The sequence below is a fragment of the Stegostoma tigrinum genome, unplaced genomic scaffold (assembly GCF_030684315.1).
Source record: "Stegostoma tigrinum isolate sSteTig4 unplaced genomic scaffold, sSteTig4.hap1 scaffold_203, whole genome shotgun sequence".
NCBI classification, from domain to species: domain Eukaryota; kingdom Metazoa; phylum Chordata; class Chondrichthyes; order Orectolobiformes; family Stegostomatidae; genus Stegostoma; species Stegostoma tigrinum.
Window position 1 is genome coordinate 333,597 of NW_026728141.1, and position 17,824 is coordinate 351,420.

The window sequence follows — 17,824 nt, forward strand, 5'->3', positions numbered from 1 at the left end:
AAGGCAGGGAAAGTTACTGAAATGAATGTGGCAGAACACTTTGGGTCTAGTGATCATAATTCTGTTAGTTTCAAAATGGTCATGGGAAAGGATAAGCCTTCCATAAGTGTTAGAGTTTTGAACTGGAGTAAGGCAAATTTCAATGGTATGAGACAAGAACTTACAAAAGTTGATTGGAGTAGACTGTTGGCAGGCAAAAGGGCATTTGACAAGTGGGAGACCTTCAAGAGTGTGATGACGTGAGTTCCTGTTAGAGTGCTGGGTAAGGCTGGTAAGATTAAGGAACAATGGATGAATAAGGATGTTGAAGTTCTAGTCGAAAATAAAACAGAACTTTATTTCTGACATAGACAAGTTGATTCAATTGAATCTCTTAATCAATATAGTGCGCGGCATTGTTAAGAGACAAATCAAGGAGACAAAGAGGGAATATGAGATAAATTTGTAAAGGTAAAGGATTAATCCAGAAAGATTCTACAAATACTTTAAGAGCAAGAAGGTAACCAGAGAGGGGGCAGGGCCTTTTAAAGATCAAATACATCATCTTTGTCTTGAACCCCAGGAGATGGGAGAGATACAAAATGTATATTTCTTGTCAGCTTTTACTGTGGAGAAAGAAATGGTGTCTGGAGAATGCAGAGAAATAAACTTTGATGTTCTCAAAAAAACTTCATGTGAAAAAAAGGGGAAGTTTGGGAGCTCATGGAGAATATAAAGGTCAACAAATCTCTGGGACTGGATCTAATGTATCCCAGAATGTGTGGGAAATAAGGGAGGAAATTATTAGATTCTTGGCAAAAATATTTGCATCATCTGTAACTACAGGTGAAGTACCTGATGACTGGAGGGTGGTTAATGTTAAATCTTTCTTTAAGAAAGATGGTATGGTGAAACTGGGGAACTATAGACCTGCGAGACTGACTTAAGTTGTGGGTGAATTGTTGAAAGTGAATATAAAGGACAGGATTCATGGACATTTAGAGGCAAAAATTGATTAGGGGTAGTCAGCATGGTATTTTCTGAGGAAAATCATGATCTCAAACTTGATTGTATTTTTTGAGGAGGGTACCAAAACAATGGTTAATGGCAGAGCAGTAAACAAGGTTCTGCATGGTAGACTAATTAGTAAAGTTAGGATTCATGGTGACCTTGTCAATTGAATATGGAACTGGCTTAACGGCAGGAGCCAGACAGTAATGGCGGAGGTAACAAAGTGTGAAACTGGATGAACACAGCAGGACAAACAGCATCTCAGGAGCACAAAAGCTGACGGTTCGGGCCTACACTCTTCATCAGAGAGGGGGATGGGGAGAGGGTTCTGAAATAAATAGGGAGCGAGGGGGAGGCGGACCGAAGATGGAGAGAGGAGAAGATAGGTGGAGAGGAGAGTATAGGTGGGGAGTTAGGGAAGGGATAGGTCGGTCCAGGGAGGACGGCAGAGGGTTGTCTTTCAGACTGGAGGCCTGTGATCAGGAGGGTTCCACCAGGATCAGTTCTGGGTTATCTTTTGTCATTTCATATAAATGATTTGGATGAGAATATAGAAGGAATGGTTAGTAAGTTTATGGGTTACACCAAAATAGTGGCATAATAGACAGTGAAGCAGGTTATCTTAGATTACAAAGGGATCTTGATTAAATGGGCTTAAAAACTGGCATATTGTATTCAGTCTGAATAAATGTGAGGTGTTGAATTTTGATGCAACAAACAAGGGCAGGACTTATACAATGAATGGAAGGGCCTTAGGTAGTGTTTGAGAACAGGGGACCTAGGGGTGCAGGTACATTTCTTTTTAAAAGATTGCAACATATATACCCACAGGGTGGTTAAAAAGGCATTTGGCATTCTTGCCTTCATTGCTCAGTCCTTTGATTATGAGTTGGGATGTTATCTTGAGGTTGCACAGGTCATTGGTGAGGCCTTTTCCGGAATACTGTGTCCAGTTCTGGGTGCCCAGTTATAGGAAGGATATTATCAAACTGTACACTGTTCAGAACAGACTTACCACGATGTTGCCTGGCATGGGAGGTTTGACTTATAAAGTTAGGCGTGCACCTTCTTCATTGAAGTGTAGGAGGTTGAAAGGCGATCTAATAGAAGTTTATGAAATAATGAGAGCTACAGATAGAGTTGATGGTAGTTGTCTTTAGATGGGGAATTTCAAAACCAGGGGACACACTTTTAAAGTGAGAGGAGAAAGATGTCAAAAAGAAAAATGTGATGAGGCATTTTTTTTTTACATAGAGGGTGGTTTGTGTGTGGAATGAAATACCTAAGGATGTGGTGGATGCAAGTATAATTACAACATTGAAAAGGCATTTGGATAGGTGTATGAATGGGAAAAGTTTGAAGGGATAATGGGTCAGGAGCAGGCCAGTGGAACTAGTTCAGTTTGGGGTAATGGTCAGCATGGACTGGCTGGACTGAAGAGTCTGTTTCTATGCTGTATGACTCTGAATTTAAGAAGTAATGGAGGTAATGAGCATACACTCACAGAAAAGATGCTGAACCTTGATAAAGCTCGGGTGAGGTCAGTCAATTATCGCATCCAACTCTGGTCAGGAAGGATACGAGGGCTCTTGAAAGTGTGGAGTACACATTTACTATAGTAGTTCATTGAAAAAGAAAACATCTCCAACCCCCAGGTGCTCAGTGAAAAGCAGGGACCATTCTGTCCTCAACACGTGGGACATTGGGGCCAATATTCTGGCGGTAAGCTGGGCCTCTCGCCATCTGAAACCTGCATCCCTTTTCAGTTTACTGCAAAATGCATGAACAAGAAGTTCTAATTCGGATCTACAGTTGTACACAAGTGGTGATAAAGCCTCCCAGACCACACACACCTTCATCCCAGGTCCCAAGATGACTTTCCATATTAAGCAGAGGTTCACCTGCACATCTGCCAATGTGGTATACTGTATCCATTGTACCCAGTGTGGCTTCCTCTACATTGGGGAAACCAAGCGGAGGCTTGGGGGCCGCTTTGCAGAACACTTCCGCTCGGTTCGCAATAAACAACTGCACCTCCCAGTCGCAAACCATTTCAACTCCCCCTCCCATTCTATAGATGACATGTCCATCATGGGCCTCCTGCAGTGCCACAATGATGCCACCCGAAGGTGGCAGGAACAGCAACTCATATTCTGCTTGGGAACCCTGCAGTCCAATGGTATCAATGAGGACTTCACCAGCTTCAAAATCTCCCCTTCCCCCACCGCATCACACAACCAGGCCAGCTTATCCCCTCCCCCCACTTCACCCCAAAACCAGCCCAGCCTGTCTCTGCCTCCCTAATCTGTTCTTCGTCTCACCCATCCCTTCCTCCAACCCCAAGCCGCACCTCCATCTCCTACCTACTAACCTCATCCCACGTCCTTGACCTGTCCGTCTTCCCTGGACTGACCTATCCCCTCCCTAGCTCCCCACCTACACTCTCTCCACCTATCTTCTTTAGTCTCCATCTTCGGTCCGCCTCCCCCTGTCTCCCTATTTATTCCAGAACCCTCACCCCATCCCCCTCTCTGATGAAGGGTCTAGGCCCGAAACGTCAGCTTTTGTGTTCCTGAGATGCTGCTTGGCCTGCTGTGTTCATCCAGCTTCACACTTTGTTATCTTCATTATTTCCCCGATGTCCTTGTCCTTTGTTCCTTTACGTGCTCCGACAATACCTGCAATCACCCGCTTACGTCAGTCAAAATGACGCTGCGCCTGCGTGCAAACACCAGCCGGAACGTTACTGCTCTGAGGAAGGGACACCGGACACGAAACGTTAACTCTGTTTTGTTTTCTTCACAGATGCTGCCAAACCTGCTGAGCTTTTCCAGCAACTTCTGTTTTTGTTCTTAATTTACAGCATCCGCAGTTGTTTCAATTCAGACTGATCTCTTGTCGGCGCTCAGCCCCACCCCTTGCTGTTTCCGATTGGGTGGAGGACCGACCACGCCAACTTGGTCCTCCAGTCCCGCCCCTTCCTTTCTATTGGCGCAAACCCGCTGTCAATCACGCGTGCGTGGCGTATGGGTAGGGGAGAAGTCACCTTCCTGTTCCCCGTTTCCCCTGCTGTTGCTCAGCTTCAGGAGTGAGAGGGTTCACTGTGAGGTGGTGAAGGAACGTGTCTCAGCTGCTCTCTATGGTTCACAGCTCCTAGACTCGGAACATAAGCTCCTTTACATTTTTGCAGTCAGTTAGAACAAAGGAAATGCTGAAAACGCGCTGGCATGATGAAGTTGTATCAGAGATATTGGGAACTGCAGATGCTGGAGAATCCAAGATAATAAAATGTGAGGCTGGATGAACACAGCAGGCCAAGCAGCATCTCAGGAGCACAAAAGCTGACGTTTCGGGCCTAGACCCTTCATCAGAGAGGGGGATGGGGTGAGGGTTCTGGAATAAATAGGGAGAGAGGGAGAGGCGGAACGAAGATGGAGACTAAAGAAGATAGGTGGAGAGAGTTTAGGTGGGGAGGTAGGGAGGGGATAGGTCAGTCCAGGGAAGACGGACAGGTCAAGGAGGTGGGATGAGGTTAGTAGGTAGATGGGGGTGCGGCTTGGGGTGGGAGGAAGGCATGGGTGAGAGGAAGAACAGGTGAGGGAGGCAGAGACAGGTTGGACTGGTTTTGGGATGCAGTGGGTGGAGGGGAAGAGCTGGGCTGGTTGTGTGGTGCAGTGGGGGGAGGGGACGAACTGGGCTGGTTTAGGGATGCGGTGGGGGAAGGGGAGATTTTGAAGCTGGTGAAGTCCACATTGATACCATTAGGCTGCAGGGTTCCCAAGCGGAATATGAGTTGCTGTTCCTGCAACCTTCGGGTGGCATCATTGTGGCACTGCAGGAGGCCCATGATGGATATGTCATCTAAAGAATGGGAGGGGGAGTGGAAATGGTTGGCGACTGGGAGGTGCAGTTGTTTGTTGCGAACTATGCGGAGGTGTTCTGCAAAGCGGTCCGCAACACATCCTACCTCACACCCCGCCCCCGTCACAACCACCCAAAGAGGATCCCCCTCGTTCTCACACACCACCCTACCAACCTCTGGATACAACGCATCATCCTCCGACACTTCCGCCATCTACAATCCGACCCCACCACCCAAGAATTTTTTCCATCCCCACCCCTGTGTGCTTTCCGGAGAGACCACTCTCTCCATGACTCCCTTGTTCGCTCCACACTGCCCTCCTACCCCACCACACCCAGCACCTTCCCCTGCAACCGCAGGAAATGGTACACGTGCCCGCACACCTCCTCCCTCACCCCTATCCCAGGTCCCAAGATGACATTCCACATTAAGCAGAGGTTCACCTGCACATCTGCCAATGTGGTATACTGCATCCACTGTACCTGGTGTGGCTCCCTCTACATTGGGGAAACCAAGCGGAGGCTTGGGGACCGCTTTGCAGAACACCTCCGCTCAGTTCGCAACCAACAACTGCACCTCCCAGTCGCAAACCATTTCCACTCCCCCTCCCATTCTTTAGATGACATGTCCATCATGGGCCTCCTGCAGTGCCACAATGATGCCACCCGAAGGTTGCAGGAACAGCATCTCATATTCCGCTTGGGAACCCTGCAGCCATATGGTATCAATGTGGACTTCACCAGCTTCAAAATCTCCCCTTCCCCCACCGCATCCCTAAACCAGCCCAGTTTGTGCCCTCCCCCCACTGCACCACACAACCAGCCCAGCTCTGCCCCTCCAACCACTGCATCCCAAAACCAGTCCAACCTGTCTCTGCCTCCCTAACCTGTTCTTCCTCTCAGCCATCCCTTCCTCCCACCCCAAGCCGCACCCCCATCTACCTACTAACCTCATCCCACCTCCTTGACCTGTCCGTCTTCCCTGGACTGACCTATCCCCTCCCCACCTCCCCACCTAAACTCTCTCCACCTATCTTCTTTTCTCTCCATCTTCGGTCCGCCTCCCCCTCTCTCCCTATTTATTCCAGAACCCTCACCCCATCCCCCTCTCTGATGAAGGGTCTAGGCCCGAAACATCAGCTTTTGTGCTCCTGAGATACTGCTTTGCCTGCTGTGTTCATCCAGCCTCACATTTTATTATCTGGCATGATGAAGTTTCCAATTTGAAAATGATTGTGGCCGTGATGGTCCGAGAATGTAAAGCCTTAGAGTGATAATCCTGTTCCACTCAATGTAAGCCAATAACAGCAATGATTTGCATTTGTGTGGACCGTTTTAGATATTCATCAAACTAAAATGTTTCAAACATTGGTGAAAAAAGTTTATTTTACATTGAATATCTTAAAGAAGGTTAGAGAGGTTTAAGGAGGCAATTCCGGATCTTGTTGGCTCACCAGCTGAAAATGGTGAATGCTGTGTTGCGTGGGGTTTCGGAAAACGTTTGTAGCAAGTGAAGATTACCTACATTGTGGAAATAGGCCCTTCGGCCCTGCAAGTCTACACAGCCCCTTGAAGCATCCCACTCAGACCCATCCCCCTGTAACCCACACACCCCTGAACACTACAGGCAATTTAGCATAGCCAATCCACCTACCTGCGCAGCTTAGGACTGAGGGAGGAAACCAGAGCACACCCACACAGACACAGGGAGAATGTGCAAACTCCACACAGACATTTGCCGGAGGCTGGAATCGAACCTGTGTCCCTGGTGCTGTAAGGCTGCAGTTCTAGCCACTGAGCCACCATGCTGCCCTAGATCTTAAGACTGGAAGAGTTTAGAGGAACTGTAACAGACAGTACCACAGCTGTACAAGAGGTGTCTGCTGTTGGAAACAATGTAATGAATACTGTTCGGAGGACAGGTCCGCCGAACCAAAACTTTAACCATGATTTCGGTCTACAGATGTTGTCAGATCTGCTGAACTTTTACCAGAAAATTCTGTTGTTGCGTTAATAATAGATACTGTATCATGCCCTTACAAACTGTCATTGATATCTGGCAAAGAGGTCTTGGTCTGCTCGATAGTTACTGGTGTTCCAGAACAAGGTGTTGACCTGGGCACAGCGTTGTAGCCAGGCACATTCAAGGTCTAGGACTTCATGATGAAGACTCTGTAAAGCTTGGGGGAAATTGCTGCCAAGGTGCAGTGGGCAAAGGCCAGTGTACAAAGCTTCCTGTCAAAGTTAATTGGGTGTCCATTCAGTTATTGGACCTCCTGGTGCCTGGAATGCATGTAAATACAGGTTGGGTGAAGTAAATTATGTCTTTGGTTTGTTTGGTTTGTCTTTGGATGCAGACATAGAGTTGTACTGCGTGGACACAGACCCTTCAATCAACCCATCCATGCCAATCAGATATCCTAAATTAAGCTACCCCCATTTGGCCCACAACAAAACACTTACTCCTTATGTACCCATCCAGATGCCTTTTGAATGCACTTGCTTCAGCTTCTACCATGTCCCTGCTAGCTCATTTCATACACGCACCACTTTCCACATGAAAACATTGCCCTAAGCCCCATACATTTACTTTCCCTTCACCTTAAACATATAGACCTCTATAAGGTCACCCCTCAGCCTTTGACGCCTCTCTGACAAATATACCCCTCCCCAACTCAGGCTAATCAGTCTCTCCCTATAGCTTATACCTAGCAACTGTGGGAATATTATTGCAATTTTTTTCTCAACCCTTTCAAGTTTCGCTCAACATCCTGATGGTAGCAGGGAGAACAAAAGTGCACACTGCATTCCAAAAGTAGACTAACCAATGTGCTGTGAAGCAACAACATGACCTCCCAAATCTTATATTCAATGCAACGACCAATAAAAGCAAGTCTAGCAAATACCTTCTGCCCTATACTGCCCTTTGGTTCATCTGAAGCAATTGTCTCAGCAATTGGTCTTCAAAATTACGAACCTCATCTTTAATGTCAAGTATGGTCCAGCCACTTGTTAGCTTAATCCTTTATCATCATAAATTTCAGTTTTACTGGTGTTCCATGATGTCATGCAAATTCAAGTGAATCCCATTTTGTGATATCACACCACAGTCTTGTGCCAAACGTCAACATGATTTGGCGTACATACCCTTGAGTTTAAGGTTAATTTCAGTATGGCACCTCGGAATTCAAATTGCTTTTGCAAAGTTAATTGTAATTCATAATTCACAAAGAATGTAAAAAGCATGTGAATGATTGGTATCCAACAATCTTAATTATTAAATACTCACATTCCAATTTTTCACGCTATTTTATCAAATGTATTATCAGGTATGAAGTTGCAACATTAATGTTGGAAATTTGTCACATGCAGAGCCTGATTAAAGTCGTAGCAGCTGAAGGTGTGTGGGCTGAAGACACTACGCCGCAGAATTCTTGCAGTGATATCCAGGCGCTGAGACGATTGCACTCCAGTAAGTACAATTATCTTCCTTTTTTCTTCAGGAGTACTCCAACCAGTGTAATATTTTCACACTAATTCAAATTTTGGTCCTTGATGCGACTCTCTATCTAATGCTTCCTTGATATCACAGGCAAACATTTCCCAGCTTGCTCTAGGTCTTTCAACAAGGGTATGCAGTGAGTTGAAATGAAAGTTTGAACCCAGTCCTGCAGCCAGAGTACCTGGATGGTCTCTCCCGATTGTGAAAGTTCTGGTGCATCTGCAGATTGACTCACTGTGACTCCTTCCCTGCAGTCAAATCAGAGCTTCGGCTGGAACTAGGTCAGTGAATTCCCAGTTCAGACCAGAATGCAAATCTCTTTCCACATTTCTCACGTTTCCATGGTTTCTCTAAATCAACAATACATTTATTTCTGATCAGCTGAATCCTTGTCCAAACACAGAACATGGTAATGTCTGCTCTCTATAGTGAACAGTGATATTTCCTTTAATGTTCAAAACCCAGGTATATTCAGATAACTATGAACTAGCAATCTGTCAGATTCTGATTTGCTGTTTGGGTTGAGTTTCCCAACTGCACATCCAATCATGGAATCCTGACATTGCAGAATGAGGCCATTTGGCCAATCAAATTTGTCCAACCAATGAGAAGCATCCGACCCAGATACACCTCCTTACCTCTTCACATAGCCCTCCATTTCCCGTGGTTAAAACACCTCACCTATACATCCCTGGAAGCAACGTGCAATTTAGCATGGCCAATCCACTGACCTGCACATTTTTGATCTGTGGGAAGAACCCACGCAGACACGGGCTCAGTGTAATAATTCCATACAGTCAGCTGAGTTCAGAATCGGCCATCCAAGGCAGCAGGGTGAAGCATTGAAACACCTTGCTGCCCCCCTCTAATATTCTGTGCAGCCTATTCATCTGAAATTTAAAGAAAAAACTGGGAAAAAGTGCAAGCGAACACAAAAGCACAAGGGCAGGTTGTGAAATGGAGCTGAATGAAACTGGAAATTTTTGGGGCTGCCATGGGAGAAAGTTGTCACGAAAGCTGCTGGATTCTCATTATAAACACAGCTTGTTCACTCCCATTAGTTGGAGGACCAGCGACTCCCGCTCTGTCCTACAGTCCCACCCATCGTTCTCTCCCATTGGTTGGGCTAATTGATTGATGGCCTTCTCTGCCGATTCAGCGGCAAGGTTTGCAATCGTTATGAGCATGCTCCAACCATAAGTGAACGCGACGACGGCACTTAGAGCGGTTGCCATGACTTTTGGAATTGTGGGTATGTCCACAGTCAAGAGCGAGTCTGTCTCGTATTTGCATCTCAGTTTAGAAAGCGGATCGAGAGAGCAATATTCAGGTGAAGGTCACTCTGCAACTGAGAGCATTTATGGAGCTGTTAGCCAATTATCAACAATAGAGCAAACGTTTTCCTGGAACAGAAAAATAATTTGCTGGAGAAATGCAGGAGGTGTGACAGCATCAAACAGAGAAAGCAGTTACGATTTCAAATTCAGTGGCTCTTTGTCAGAAATGAAGTTGTTTCAGTTTATTGTATTAGCTCCAGTTTGTATTTTGAATAGAAGTTCGGAATAGTGCTCGAATTTTTTTCAATGAATTCCACACGCAACAAGATGCCATCTAACCTCCGCCATCTGTCTTCATTAGCAGCATACCAATCCACTTAGATATTTCACATTTTGAAAAGCATTGTCCATCCATACTGACCCTTTCTCTGGTCAACAGATGTGAAACGTTAACTCTGACTCTTCTTCACAGATGTTGCCAAACTTGCTGAGGTTTTCCGGCAAATTCTGTTTTTGTTCCTGATTTATGGCATCCACAGTTCTTTAGATTTTTATGGCAGCGTCACTGGACCTGAAGCATTAATTCTGATTTCTTTTTCTTCCTCACAGATGCTGTCAGGCTTGCTGACTATTCCAGCAACTTTTGTTTTTGCTCCTGATACACACCATCCAAAATTCTTCAGGTTTTTAAAAATTATTTTGCATTATGTCTGTTCTCCATCTGTCTTCTACCCTCCACACCGTTTCCATTGATGTTTACTGAGGATTTCCTATTAGTACCAAGGACTGTGATTGAATCGGGGAGGTGGTTACATTGCAACTACATCTGAATCTTCTCCCAACTGAGAAAGAGCTCGAAAATTAATCACAGTTTCTGAGTAGGCTATAAATTGCACATGAATTGAATGATTTCGGCCATCTGTTGGGATGAGAGAACTGAAAAACACAGCCAATGGTTTAAATCTAAAAGACAAATAGTGAACTTGAGTGACAATCAGCAAATCAGGACATAGTCTGATGCACCCCGCCACTAAGCCCCCAACGAAATCGCCAGAGGAATGGGAAGGAAATTGCTTCATTAAACTGGGAGACACGGACAACTGCAGGAGGTTGGAATCACTGGGAAGGGAGCAATGGGAAAAAAAAGATACATCATTGGGTCAGAGAAAGATGACCTACAGTGAGGTACTGAGTTACTCACCTTGAACTATCCCACTCCTGTGCCTGGATGGATTAACGACCAGGAAGCTGTGAGATGGAAGTTTGCACTGAAATGGGCGTGAATTCGGGTGTGAGTGACAGGCATGTCGGGATATCAACCATGGGGTTTCGAATTGGTGAGTGTTTCTGAGTTTTCTGGCCCTATACTAGTCGTGTTGATGGGTTTCAGTTCTCTGCTAGTGTTACATGTTTTCGTTCCCCATTTTTCTCGATCTTTCTCCCATTCCCACTCCCAGAATGCAGGCTCTGGGGCCTCTCGTGAATGAGGGACCAGGGTCTACTTCAGCATTGATTTGGGTGTGCAGAAAATATTTGGTGGAAATAGCAGGAACTCCACCCCAGAATTTCTGGCAGGGGAGAATCTATTTTCTCTCCATCAGCAGGGAAGCACACAGCCCGCAAAGTCTGGGGTGAGCGAGAACATTTTTGAGGTATGTAGAAATGATGAGGGACATAGAAAGAAGAGGCATCACGCATAATTCCCCTTGTTGGATGGATCAATGACCGGGGGCATGAACCAAAGTAAAGGACAGAAAGTTTAGTACAAATTGGAGATTTTTTTCACCCGAAATATAGTGGGAAAATGGAACTCACTGCCTGTAAGTGTGGTACGTGCAGAAATCCTCAGAAAACTTATGATGTATTTAGATAAGTACTTGCAATGCCAAAATATTGGGAATGGGCCACGTGCTGGAAAAGGGATTAGAGCAGTTAGTCTCTTGTTATTTTGACTGGGACAAACTCAATGGGTCGAGGTGTCTCTTTCGTGGCTCTGGACGTGTGGACCCTGAATCCAGTCATGTCTGTGGGGACAGAAATCAGGTGAACTTTCTGACCAGTGGGGAAGGGTGGGGGTGACAGAATGAGTGGGTGAAGCACGGGAAACATTCACTGACAAAAGGGCTCATGTTGCGATATCAGAGGGTGTTGTGGTGGAGAAGTAAAGAGATTTTTTTGTTTAAAAGTGTCCAGATGAAGTATGAAATGTCGCCAGAAATCTGAAATGCAAAGTAAAGACAATCAGTGAGAAGCATAAAGAAAAGAATCAAATGAAAACCATTTAGGCTGAATAGAGATGATTTTCTTTTAACTCACAGAGTGGCGAACATGTGGAATTCTTTGCAAAGGAAGTGGCTGAGTCAAATACATTCACTGTTTTCCAGGAGGAGTTCGATATAGTTCTGAGGGCCAAAGAGATAAAATGATGTGGGGTCCCTGAGCTGGATGATCAGCCGTGATTAATTTGAAGATCAGAACAGGCAAGAAAGGATGAGTGGACGATTCTTACTCCAATTTTTGAAGTTTCCACCATTACCAGAGAAATGGAAAGGATTGACGAGGATAAAGTGAGAGCCAGGAATAACAGCACAATGTATAAATCACTGCGAATGGAGAAATGGGATAAAGACCTGGGATGGATTCAGAGAATGAGTACAGAACAGAAAGGTGCTGTTGTGCACCATATCTGCCACAGTAATGAGGCACACCAAGGTCCATCAACTATCTACAATCTGCGTTTACAAGGCTATGGGATGGTTATGGAGGAACAAGTTGAGATGCAAAACAGGGCCGGAGATCATCCATCACCGCCCTCACCCTCAACCCTTACAGATTACAGAGGTTCATCTTGGCCTGTCCCACTATTTGGCGGGACTGGGTCCAGCTTCACGAAGCTGCCAGCTGATAGTCAGCTGTGTCAACTTGGCCGGGTTGGAATGTTTCAAGGAGCAGATCATGGGCGATATCGGAGCAGGCACCTTCTCTGCTCCTCTTCATCCTCCTGTTGTGGCTCTTTTACTGGAGCTCTGTTGGTGACCGTTTCTAAACTCTTATCTCCACATCCTCGTATTGTACGTGTAGGTGGCTATGGTGAGCCCTCGAATTTTTAAAAGGTCAATGTCTTATCAGTGTTACTTATGCATTTGTTGGAACATTTTTTAAAATTCATAGAGAACCGCTAAATCCATTTTGCCCCTCCAGTTGTTTTTACATAAAACTCCATTCTTGGATGTGAACAAATTTAAGTAGTGTCAAACAGGAAATATTGCCAAACCGCAGCAGTCTGTTGAGCAAGTAGGAGTGGACCATGTGAACCACGAGAATCCCTATGCTTTCTTTCTGAGAATTCTCACGCTGAGATGAGGAATGAACGCAGATAGTTGTAGAAGTCAAGAAACACAATTGACATTTGTGTTGCATTATCACTATAATGAAATGTTCACTAGAATTTCAGAGATATTATATTACAAGATTTATCACAAAGAGACATAATACTGATGATCAAGAGTGTTGCAAAATGTATCAGCTTGAAGGGCAATTTTGAAAAGGAGAGAGTCAGAGATGTTTGAAGCGGGAACTACAGAACTTGAGGCCAATTATTGAGGTTATTAATCGATGGAAAAGGACAATTTCAGATGCTGCCAGGATTGCTGAGTACTTACCGCACTTTCTTTCTGCATCTGTTCTTAGTTCTGAGGACTCAAGGGATCAAATTGTTTGAGGATAAAGGTCCTTCACTCGCAAATCTCCAACCTCAGTAGTTCACTGCAAACAGTGACTGATTTTAACGGTAGTCAACTATTTTATGTGGTAATTTTTCTCCCAAGTCTTGACTTCACAATTGTCCAGATTAATTTCTCTCAATTTAACAACCTGCGTATCTTCTCTTTTCTCCTTTCTTTTCCTGTTTTGAAAGATTGATTTGCAACTTGAGGTGCAGATGAAACCATATCCAGATCTGACAGCCACTCTCTTCATCATAACCAAATTGTCAAAACGTTTTGAACATTGAAGAAAAAATACCACTCATACTGGAGAGGAACACACTTTCTCTCTGTGTGGAAGTGTCTGTGAAGATTCATCTAAAAGGTCAAAACACCAGAGCAGTCATATTAGAGACAGTGTGGAAATGTGGGGATTGTGGGAAGTCTTTTTTTAAAAGAATCATCACAGCTGAAAGCTCACCAACTCAGTCTGTTAAAAAATTGTAATCGTGAGTAATCGTGAATTGGAAGGCAGGAAGCGAGAATTTGTTTGTAAAATAACATTCAGGGACAAGATTGTATGGTACCTTGAAGGGATAGTGCTTTTCTAAGCCTAGGGATTTATACTGAGAGAGAAAAAAAAGTGTCTGCATATAGCTGAAGGTGTACAGCCCGTTCTAAAATTGAAACACGTATCAATTGGCTGTGTGAACGGAAACCTTGTTTTGGTGTTTTGGCAATGAGCTGGAATCAGCCAATTTGTCTCATCCAAGCATTAGCAATTCAAAGACAATTGAATTTAAACCTGGTGGTTTTGATAGTTTAGCATGAATGCTATTGTAATAAAATTGACATGTCATCCCAGTAGATAACGAGAGATTTTGAAAATCAGTGTGAGAATGAATGGTCATCTGAGAAGTAATCATCTATCTCTCACAAGCAATCACTGAGGTCTCTAAGAAAGCACCTGTATCCATAAAAGTCACCATGGTATTTCTAGTTAAGAGCCCTCACAAAGTACTTCACAGAGAAAACATCCCTGACACCCGGATCCGTGGAATAAAGGCATTTATGACGTGAGAGCAGCAGAAATAAAGCGCGTAGACTTTGAGAGACTAAGATTTTATTTTCTTGTCTTACTACTTGGATTATATAAGTGGGACTTATGTTTATTGGAATAGCGTACCAGTAGAACTTAGTCCATTTAGGGAATAGTTAGTAGTTATTGGAAATTGTTCAGTTTGCTTGTAATTGTTTCATTTTGTTCACTATTATTTTTATTAAAAAATAAATGTTTACTTTTTACTTATACAGTGAATACGAGGGACTTTCTTTCATTTAACCTTCCTTTCTCTATAACAAGTCATATTGGGGAGAAACTGTTCACTTGCTCTGTGTGTGGGAAGGTATTCATTCCGTCATTCCTCCCAATGAGAGACCAGCAAATTCACACTGGAGAGAGTCCATTCATCTGTTGTGAACGTGGGAAAGCATTAACTCAATCTCACACTGGAATCAGACCATTCACTTGACCTATTTGAGGGCAAGTGTTTACTCAGTCATCCCACCTGCTGAGACACTAGAGAATTCACAAATAACCAGAGTCTTTTTTTTTAACTTACTGACACCAAGAAACAAACAGTGACAAAAACAAATGCTGGAACGGCTCAACAGGTCGGCAACATCTGTGCAGCGAAGTCAGAGAACGTTTCAGTTCGAGTGACCCTCAGAACTGAAGGTAGCTCAGAAAGTAAGAGTTTGTATGTAGAGTGTGGAATGGCGGGGGGTGGCGGTAATGAGTAAATGATAGAAGGGGCTGGAGCCCAAATATAGAGAAGAACTGTTGGACAGACAAAGGAATGATTAACGATCAGGAACATCGCCAGGCATGCCTAAAAATTAGGTGTCATACTGATGAATCAACCGAACAGGACTTCTTGCATGGCAAGCAGTGTGAGTGGAAAGTGACTGACAGAGATACATGAAGTTGCAGAGCTCGCTGAGCTGGTGAGTTTGATGCAAATGTTTTGTCACCCTACTAGGTAACATCTTCAGTGCACCTCCAGTGAAGCACAGGTATTCTGTCCCTTTTGTTAGTTATATGCCTCAGTTTGCTCGGCTGGTTGTTATTACTTCCGGTTCTGTTTTTCAATGGTTTGTACAAAGGCTCTTGTTCAATGTGTTTTTGACAGAGTTCCAGTTGGAATATCAGGCCTGCAGAAATGCCTGGGCATGTCTCTATTTGACTTGTGTGATGATGGATGTGTTGCCCCAGGCGAATTTGTGTCCCTCATCGTCTGTGTGCAGTGAGACAGGTGAGAATTGGTCATGTCTCTTGATGGTTAGTTGGCGTTTGTGTTTCCGTATTGCCAGTTTTCTTCTGGTTTGACCTGTGCAGTATTTCTCACAGCCCTTGATGGTATTTTGTATAATACACTGGTTTTGCTAGTTTTGGGTATGTGATCCCTTATGTTCGTCGGTAGCTATCGCAGTGTGGTTGTCAGATTGTGGGCTATTCTGATACATCGGGAACTGAGTAGTCTTGTGGTCATTTCTGAAACTTCCTTCATATATGGTAGGCTGATTAGTGCGGCTGGTTGTGTTGTGTTTTCTTGATGTCTTCTGTCTCAGAGACAATGGCGGATTGCGCTTTTTTGGCACCCATTCAATGCACCACCCTGTTCCTTTGCCAACATGTCAGTCCGCTGGCTTGCTGCAGTGTTCCAGCGAAGCTCAATGCAAGTTGGAAGAGCAATACCTCATTTTCGGCTTGGGGGCCCTGCAGCCCTCCATACTCAACACTGCGTTCAATAATTTTAGGGCCTAAGCTCTCCCATATCCCAGGCTCTTAGCCCACAAGCCAGGCCTTGTTAAAACGTAGCCTGCCATTACACACTGCTTGTTTCAGTCACTAGCAGTCCCCCTTAACAACTATTCACCCTCCCAATCTGATTATTATCAACTGTTTGTCTGTCCAACTGCTCTTTTCACCCTTTATACTCTATCCTATCGTTTACGCCCTACCCCATTCCTCTCCCCTTTGTTTTCTGCGTAAAAACTGGCGTTATCCCAGCCAGCATCAGTTCTGAGGAAGGGTCACCAGATCCGAAATGTTAACTCTGTTTTCCCCTTCACAGATGCTACCAGACCTGCTGAGTTTTTCAAGCAAATTTGTTTTTGTAATACCTCTACTAGATTCACTGAACTCGAACAGAGAGAAGTCTCACTTTCTCTTTCTTAGTCATGAATACTGTAGCCATTTCAGCACGTTTCTACACTTTTTAAAACAGTCTCTGCAGAATGGACTAATCTGGACCCAACTCATTATTCAGCAATTCATCCCTGCCACTTTGTCAAACTCTCACACAACTGTGTCTGCTTCTATTTTACTGTTTTATTATTTCCCAGACCATTGTTCTTTTTCTACTTCACACTTCTCTTGAGATTTCTGGGAGTATTTGTTTGCTTTTTTTCCTCTTATTTGCTTCTTTTTTGCGCTTATTTATGCATGATAACACAGGGGCTCACAGCCTTCCTCTTTTTTTTTATTTTACTCATGATTCTGCCGAGACTCTCAGTCCTCCCTTTTCTCCTATTTTGCATGCTTGGCCTCACAACCCCCTCTTCCTTATTTCAGACCCTTGCATTATTTCGCATGCTCTTGCACTGTTCGGCACATTCTCATGTTATTTCAAATGTTCTCGTGTTCTGTTGCATTTTCGTATTAGTTCACATGCTCTCACGCCGGGATCCCCTTCCACTATTTTGCGTGCTTTCTCAAAATAGTGGAAGGGGTCCTGGCTTACAGAAGAAATCCACCAATTGCCAAGCTAGCTAGAAAGGATGGTCAAGAAAGATACTCGCCCAGATCGTGGTCCAACGTTACCCTGCTCTAGGCAGCAAACTGTAGGAGCATTTATCCAGAGCAGGGACAAAAACTCAGGAGGCAGGCAGGATTCAAGCAAGTGGAAGAGGTTTCTTCAAACTTAAACTGGTGTATGGAGGGAGAGAGCCTAAGCATGTTTGCAGAATCTGGAATTGGAGGATGGATCAGTGACACACCCTTTGCTTTTGTAAAAAAATTACAGCATTTTTATATATCCTGTGTTGCAGTAGTCAAATGCAATGTATTCACTGTCCTTCCCCTTAATCTAAACACTTGGGACACCTCGTGGTCACTTCGAGAGGCAGTCCCAGGTTTCATGATCATATGCTGTGAACTAGATATTGTCTTCTTTTGGCTTGAGGATGTTTCTGTGCATCCCATTAATTCACATTCAAAAAAGTAAAATGATTATACACTTTTGGGACTTTCACAGACTTTTATTTTATCTATAAAGACAGGTCGAATTCTATCATCACATTCAGTTACTCCTTTTATTTTCCCATTCTCCAATTACATAACGTAATAACAAAAAGTCATTTAGGTTTACCGAACCTATTCTACGAGGTTAACTTCTGTTATAAAGTTAATTAAAAGAGTAACATTG

At 44.2% G+C, this 17,824-nt stretch overlaps 1 long non-coding RNA gene across 1 annotated transcript; it reads left to right on the forward strand.

The window, feature by feature from the left end:
* Positions 1 to 6,071: 6,071 nt before the first annotated feature.
* Positions 6,072 to 14,563, forward strand: LOC132207910 (uncharacterized). Its single transcript, XR_009443988.1, has 4 exons — positions 6,072 to 6,773; positions 8,224 to 8,323; positions 10,240 to 10,313; positions 12,015 to 14,563. It is a non-coding gene; the product is annotated as an uncharacterized LOC132207910 (long non-coding RNA).
* Positions 14,564 to 17,824: the final 3,261 nt, after the last annotated feature.